Source organism: Haemaphysalis longicornis, unplaced genomic scaffold (genome assembly GCF_048455015.1).
Source record: "Haemaphysalis longicornis isolate Haplotype H1 unplaced genomic scaffold, Haemaphysalis longicornis Haplotype H1 scaffold_13, whole genome shotgun sequence".
NCBI classification, from domain to species: Eukaryota; Metazoa; Arthropoda; class Arachnida; order Ixodida; family Ixodidae; genus Haemaphysalis; species Haemaphysalis longicornis.
The window spans coordinates 56,586,100-56,593,378 of record NW_027526233.1 but is presented as its reverse complement, the minus strand read 5'-3'; positions in this window follow the sequence as shown (position 1 = coordinate 56,593,378).

Sequence of the window (7,279 nt, the reverse complement as noted above, 5' to 3'; positions counted from 1 at the left end):
TAAAAACGATATGAAAAGCTAGGAACGAGAAGGATATGCGTTTTTGTTTACAGACGACGTACCAGGCATAACAGGTAGCACAGCGCCGGCCGAAAAAAAAACGGGGGGGGGGATGCTAAAGCCCGGTCAGCCTCCCCTCCCCCCCACCCCCCGGCCACGCCACTGGGCGAATGGTGAGCGTGAGCGCAAGTGAGTGCGAGTGGTGACAGCGACTGGTGAGCGTGAGTGTGAAGGAGTGCGTGAGAAAAAAAACTAACTAACTAACTGACTGACTGACTGACTGACTAACTGACTGACTGACTGACAGACTGCAACGGCTTACTTGCACGAATGCTTTGCTCTGTGGACAGCCAATACACTCGCCATTTGTACAAGTGCGGCACGCACACACACAGCTGGCTGGTGCCGCATCTTTTCAAAGTGCTACGAATTGTGCCGCGCCTCCGCCAGATGACGCCACCGGTCCCGCGACCAAGAGAAGACGCAGTGAAACATCCCCCTCGGAAGGGGCCGAATCAAATGCAGAGCATTTCCGGGGGCGCACGACGTTAAGCAGTTTGCGTTACGTTAATGTTGTTGCACTTGTGGCAACTGCTGCTGAGAGAGCGCTCGTCAGCAGTAATTTGAATGAGTCAACGATATAAGGCGCCTTCGTAGTGTCCCATTCTGTGTCGGCTTTGTGGCGCAGTGGGTAGAGCACCATGTACATTGCGTTCCGCCCGCACGGTCGAGGGATCGAAACTGGGCGCCAGATAGTATTTTTTCTTATATATTAGGGACAACGACGGTGCGGACTATGGACGTCAACGCGGGTGACATCGTGAGTTACTGAAATGCTCTGCATTTAAAATACAGGCTAAAGCTTCGCTGATACCGCGTATAGGGCCGTCCACGCTAGGTGCGAACACGGCGCAGCGTAGCCGAGCTCCGCGGAGCGCCACCGCACAAGCCGCGGCCGCGCATCGAAGATCAGCGGCGCAGGCGCGTAGGGGCTTGGAGGCAGGGCTTCGTCTCGTCTGCTATAGCGCGGGAGCTCGCCGTGCTTGCTTTGCTGTGAAGCTCGCCTAACTCTTGCCATGCTTGTAGCGTCTTAGCACGCCGCGACGCGTTGCGGGAAAGCGCACTTCGCTCACTGCGGCGCGTTTGTAGTTTCTGCGTAAGACGACTGAGAGCTTCCCTTTTAAATGCAGAGCATTTCTTCGCCTCGCCTCTTCCTGCGTCGGACGGCGTCACAGCTCCGCGTCCGCAGCAGGTGCGCCTCTCCTCCTTCCCTCCTCTCTCTCAACAGCAGCTGGCGCGCGAATGCGTCGTAGTCAGCTCGTTCGCTCCATCCGGGTCTTGGCGTAACAGGTGCGTGATAGCAGCGCGGTGGGGCGTGGAAGGGCGCGCGCTGTTTGCGCATGCGCGCTCTCCCTCCCGTACTGCTCTCCCTCCACTGCGCGCGCCGCAAATATAAAGCGGCTAGCGGTCGCTCGTGCTTCAGTCACTGCGTTGCTCCTTCCTTCCTTGGTTAACGCTCGCTGCACCCTAACGTGGCTTTACTCTCCTCTCTCTACTCCAAACCAACACCAACGCAACTACGACCCAACTAACCACCCCTGCGCGACTTTACGCGGCGTTAACGACCCCCAATGCTCTGCATTTAATCGTGTTCCCCTCGCGGGAAGGCGCGGGAATTTTTTTTTTCCGTGCCACCATCCCAGTTCAATGCATATATTGTTACAAACATTTCTGAACTATTTTTTATTAAATAAAGAGGAGAGCTGCGGGTAGTTTTGACCACCAGGACTTATCTAATGTGCACTGGCATTATGCAGCACATGAGGGTCCGTGCATTTCACGTCCATGAAATTTCGGCATCATGCGGCTGGGTTTCGATCCCTCGACATTGGTCTCGATATCTGTTGGCTTGTTTAACAGCGGTGCTGTTGTTGCAGGCCGTAAATGTGTGCGGTGTGGGGCGTCGTCAGCAAATTTCATGCCATGGTTACACCCGCCGTTTACCGCTCGTGTGAGCCCGTGCCTAACGACGAGCGCTTGGACAAGTCCAGGCTTGCGCGTGGCGCTCGCAAAATAAATACCAAGGAAACAGTTTGCGTGAGTCTGCACCTCAATGTTGGGGAGAGGGCGACAATACAGCTTGCTCTACAGACGCCCAGTTTGCAAAGCCGGTTGCCGCGGGTTTTAGCTCGTCCTGACGTATTCCACTTTGGGCGGAATGGGCAAACCTGCCGACAAAACGTACCGGGCCCGGCAGTCATGCATGAGGAAGATGGATATGACGATGACTGCTACTACCGAAGTGGAAAGCGGCGATAGGCCATGTAAATAAACAATTTCAAAGCTAAGGCAATGCGTGGTGGTGTGTCTTTCAGTGCTTACATAGAAAGAAATCCTTGAGCTTTGCTCTGGATGAAGCCTTGTGTAACCTTGGGCAAGCTTTTTCAATTTTTTACTAGATCATCGCCCATTGTCGAGATAGTTCAAGCAGACGCCCAGCAATCGGGTCTAACGCATCCAGCACGATCACCTTACTCTCCGGCAGAGTCTTGGGCTGGTCCCACTGTAGCCTGCTGCGTTATAGTTCTTATATCATTAGTTGCGAAGCATATACCTGGTTAATTTTGGGACCGAGGGGCCTTACCTACCCTTTCTTGCCACCTGCTACGTAGCCTTTTTTCTGTTCTTCTTCGTACTTCCCCGCAATGGGCCTATGTTAGTAATGAATCTCAGGTCACTAGTTGCATGGCCCACCGTTGCGTAACAGCTTCTCCGTTCTTGCGGTCCATCACTTCTGCGTCCTTCTCTTTACCATCTCAAAACAAATGGCCTATCAACGCTACGAACAGAAAAATGCCCAGTAGCTCCAATATCATTTCAATCCAATCGCAAGGATTGTGACAGCTCACTGTAGTTCATCTCCACTTGCCATACCGGCACTGCACGACACGAAACGACTGCTTTAAACCAATCCTTGTTTATGCCCAACCTACGCTGAATCTTAGCCACTATGCTTCAAATTTCTGGTGTGCTCCTCACTCCCCCTCTCCCCCGCCCCCCCTCTGAAAAAGCCGGTTGCCTCGCCCGCCTTCGCGTTCTCGCTTCCCTAGATTCCTCTAAAGCGCGCTATGGCGGCTTGTGCTATCACGGGCATCACGGTCTTATCTGCTGGCGGGTTGAAAATGATTTCCAAGCTAACTCTCGGCTTTGTTCAATGGAAATATGGACTTATTCTTTGTGAACGCTGAAGCCACCCGACGTTTTACTCACGGTATTTTTATCGCCTGACGCAACGTTACGCTATGAGCATTTCAGTTAGGGCTTGGACTTTTTTATTCATTCTTGTTTCCCACATTCGTTCGGTAATAAAACGGCTGCAAGCTAGCAGAGCTACACCACTTTTCCACGAACGTTCGGGAGGACAGCGATGTCGCGTGTTCCAGATGACCAAAGAAGGAAAATTGTGGATCTCAGCTTGCAAGCCTACACTCAGAGGCAGATATCCCAAATGACGAGGCGGCCGCTTTCAACGGTAAATCGGATAGTCCAAGCGTAGCGGAAAGAGTGGCGAATTAAGTATGCGCCCCGCAAAGCACCCCCGAAAGTGACAAGAGAAGACGACGACATGGCCATTGTCGCAGCAGCTGTCGTCTGTCCAACTGCAACTGTTCGCGAAATCAAGAACAGTGCAGGGCTCGAAGGTGTGTCCGACACAAAAGTGAAGCGTCGTCTGTACGAGGCTGGCCTCAAATCTCGAACGGCGGTTCAGAAGACCATTGTTAGTCAGGATAATAAGCAAAAGCACCTCGAATTTGCTCGGGAGCACCAGTAATGGACCGAGGACCACTGTAGGAAGGTCGTATTTACAGACGAATCTACATTTGCGACAAGGTGGTACCCGCGGCAGCGAGTCTGGCATCCCCAAAACTGCCGGTAAGCACAAATTACAGAAGCTCTCGTATTCTAGAAAGGATCAACTTGCATTTCGCCCTTATGATTTGGCTGTCCACAGGCATATGCAAGTTTGTGTGAAAAAATAGTAATTCCATTCTCACGGCACTTTACCACCGACTTTGAGCTTGCTACAGTGCATATAGCAAGCGTGCGAGGCAGTAAATCGAGCAGAGCTGTGAAGCCAGAGTTGCGTCACTACAATGCGCCTGTCACAAAATGAGTGCCTGTGAAATATATCTAAGTTACCGCAGTAACCGCATTCATATGCCATTTTAGAGGAATAATAATAATAAAATAATAATAATAATAATAATAATAATAATAATATTAATAATAATACTAACTAATATTGTTTGAACGTCTCAAAGCTGTACTTTGGGAAACAGACCTGATAGAATGAGGAGAAATTATAATTTACGTTGTGCTTATTAGGATAAACATTTTAAACAGAGCATTGAGAAGACAAATATGATCGTCGGGGCGTGGCGCCAGTACAACGATTTGAGTTTAGCCAAGTTCAGGTCATAAGTCCTCTGGAATACACTGTTTCTTAAATAGCAGCTAGAAATCTGATTAACGCACACTGTTGCATACGTAGAGATGATGTTTTGCCAAAATCTGGAATTATGTAATAATCCCCCAAACACATGAACTGAGAAAAGAGAGACCGCGTTTTGCATATTTTACTTGACCGCGTTTAAAGAAAATTTGTTCTTCCCCGTTCATACTCATCATAGAAAGCTAAACCGTTTAATACTTATTCTCTGTAGCCAATCGTTTCATTTGCATTTTATTCTGATGCCAACAAAATATTTTGATTTTTTTAGTTTTAGGTATATGCCGGAGTACGTGCAGTGAATCGCAGCCAGTGGTCGCTTCGCAGTGAGTGTTTGGAGTGTCGTGACAGCAGAAAGTCAGGGACCCCTCGTGAGGATCGAGAACCGCTGTAATAGGGATTCGTACTGCGCCGTCCTGGACGAAGTGCTGCTCCCATACCTTCTTGGAGGACTCTTTCCGGAAGAGGACTTCATCCTGCAGCACGATAAGTCTCCAATACATAAGTCAAAGAAAGTTGCGGCGCTGCTGAAGAGTCGCGAAGTGGCAGTCTCTGAATGGCCTCCACAGTCGCCTGACCTCAATGTAATTGAAAGTGTCTGGGGCAACATGAAGGCTGCTCTGGCCCACCGACAACTGCGTTCCCTAACAGCGAACGCGCTGTAGGCTATGGTCCAGGAGGAATGGGAGCGGCTGCGATCTAACAGCGACTACTGCCGGTCCCTATACTGCGCCCTGCCGAACAGAATGCAAGCTGTCCTGAATGCTGGGGGGGAACGGAACCGCTACTGAGCATCGGGTGCTTCGGGAAGCTCACCCCACACGCGAAAGACATCGCACCAGTAAAGCCTTGGCAACCTAGCAGCAATAAAAGTTTTATTGCTAGTTGGCAGCTGTTCTTGTGGTTCTTTACGGTTGTTTCCTGTGCTTTGCGCTAAATTCTGCCTGACACAAGATAGATCTGTGCTGGCGGGAAAACTTCAGCGGAGACTATGAGATTTAGCGACCCATTATAAGGCGGTTCAGCACTATGAATAAAGCTTCGTCATACAGCCTGCTTCATAATGCAAGCAATGCCTTAAATATACACAAGCACGCGCATTTGCATATTTACGACAATTGTTGTCGATTTCGATGAGTTTGTTGTGCACATTCGAAGTCGTCGAGCCACCCACGAGCGCTTCCGAGCTGCACTGAGCATGTAAACACTCCGACTAAAAAAAGTGAGCCAGACGCTATACCAAGTTAAATATGGCCATCTGCTTTAGAGAGCACATGAAGAAAATAAAGCTTTGATCCGTGCCCCTGTTTAGTTCCAGAATGTCGTGAAGACCCGAGAATGCCCCACAGCCATGGCTCACTGCTTATGGTGCTTGGCTGTACTAGCGGGGAGATACATGTTCAATCCCGGTAACAGGTGCAGCGTTTAAACACACGCGAAATGCAAGAACGCGCGATTGGTGAGCTATATCACTGCAGAACTTCGGGTGGTTATCCGGAGTGCTACTTTACAGCGTCTCTTGGCGAGAGGCTTTTTGCGGCATTAAACCCTGTAGTTCCAACCAAACCAGTCCTGAACTGTTTGTAACAGTAGATGCATTGAACTGGAATGGTGGCAAGGAAAAAAGGAAGTCCTCAGTTGTCTTACCCAGAAACTACAAACGCGCCTCAATGAGCGAAGTGCGATTTCCCGCAACGCGTCGCGGTGCGCTAAGACGCTACAAGCATGCCGAGAGTTTGGCGATCTTCACAGCAAAGCAAGCACAGCGCGCTCCCGCGCTAGCAGGCGACACGAAGCCCCGCCTCCAAGCCCCTGTGCGCCTGCGCCGCTGATCTTCCATGCGCGGCCGCGGCTTGTGCGCTGGCGCTCCGCGGAGCACGGCCACGCTGCGCTGTGTTCGCACCTAGCGTGGACGGCTCTGTACATACGGAATGCCGGCAGTGGCGGTGAAGACCTTACGATTGGCAGCCTTAGGTTGTAGTATTGGCTTCTCAATTCTTTCCACAAAATGTTGTGGGTAGCCGTTGCCAGAAAGATCCCGGCGTACTATTTTAAGTTCTGCTTCCAGGTTGTTCCCGACTTTGCAGATTCTCTTCGCACGCGTCACCAGCTATGAAACGACGGCTCTTTTATGGGCGACCGGGTGGCTCGATTGAAGTCCAAGTACTTCCCGGTTTGTGTTGGCTTGCGGTATACATTGAAGGAGAGCTCACCGTTCTTGCCTTCCACTGAGACATCCAGGAATGGCAGACGGTCATCTTCTTGGTACTAGACTCTAAACTAAAGTATCGGCTCGACGGCATTAAGAGCTTGTAACAACCGGGATGAGTCTTGTTTCCGCAAGATGCAAAAGCAATCGTCCACGTAGCGGCAGAATACGTTCGGTTCTGGTGTAAATCTTGAAAGGACTTGTTCTTCCAGAGCTTCCATGACAATATTTGCGGTCGTTACTGAGATGGAGGCACCCATGGCTGTTCCGTGCGTATGCGAGTAGAACTCCGAGCAGTACGTGAAATACGTGTTACTGAGGCAGAACCGAAATAATGTACACAGGTCGGGGACGTTAAATGGCGTGCGGGCGGCAAGAGTGGCACCCATACTTAGAAGCTCCTCGAACGTAGCGACAGCCAAGTTGGCCGGGACACTGCTGAACAATGATTTGATGTCAAAGGATTAGCCTCGAGTTGTAAGTCGCGTACTTTTTCCACAAAGTCGCAAGAATTAGCCACATGCGTGGCTGTCTTGCCAGCCAAAGGAATTAACACGCTG